Genomic DNA, 437 nt, shown 5'->3' on the forward strand with positions numbered 1-437 from the left:
AAGAGGACCTGCTGCCATCCCGGCAATGAGAGTGCGCATCTCTTGGACAAAGTCCACCAATTCCTTGTTGCCCTGTCGGGCGGTAAGGAAACGCGATTGCACGCAATATGCCTGGTTAGGCGGCGAGAACACTTATGAGAGCCGCAACTTCAGCTCCGCCCAGGAGGGTATTGTAGCTTCGACCGAAGTGCCGCACGTCAGTGCCCATTCTCGTACTCGACCACCGAGCTTGGAGGTACGCGCCGTTGCTCGGTCTGGAGCATGGCGGATGAGATGGTCATCTCGACCTCTCTCATCCAGAGCAGGAGATTCTCTATATCCTTCCCGTCAAAGACCTTAACGCTCATCATTAACGGCTAAGGGCGGTGGAAGTCATCCCTCACTGACGGTGGCGTCATAGACGCAAATGATGCAGACATCTTCTGTTGCAGGTGCTC

The sequence above is a fragment of the Plasmopara halstedii genome (genome assembly GCF_900000015.1).
Source record: "Plasmopara halstedii genome assembly, contig: Scaffold_430, whole genome shotgun sequence".
Lineage (NCBI taxonomy): Eukaryota > Oomycota > Peronosporomycetes > Peronosporales > Peronosporaceae > Plasmopara > Plasmopara halstedii.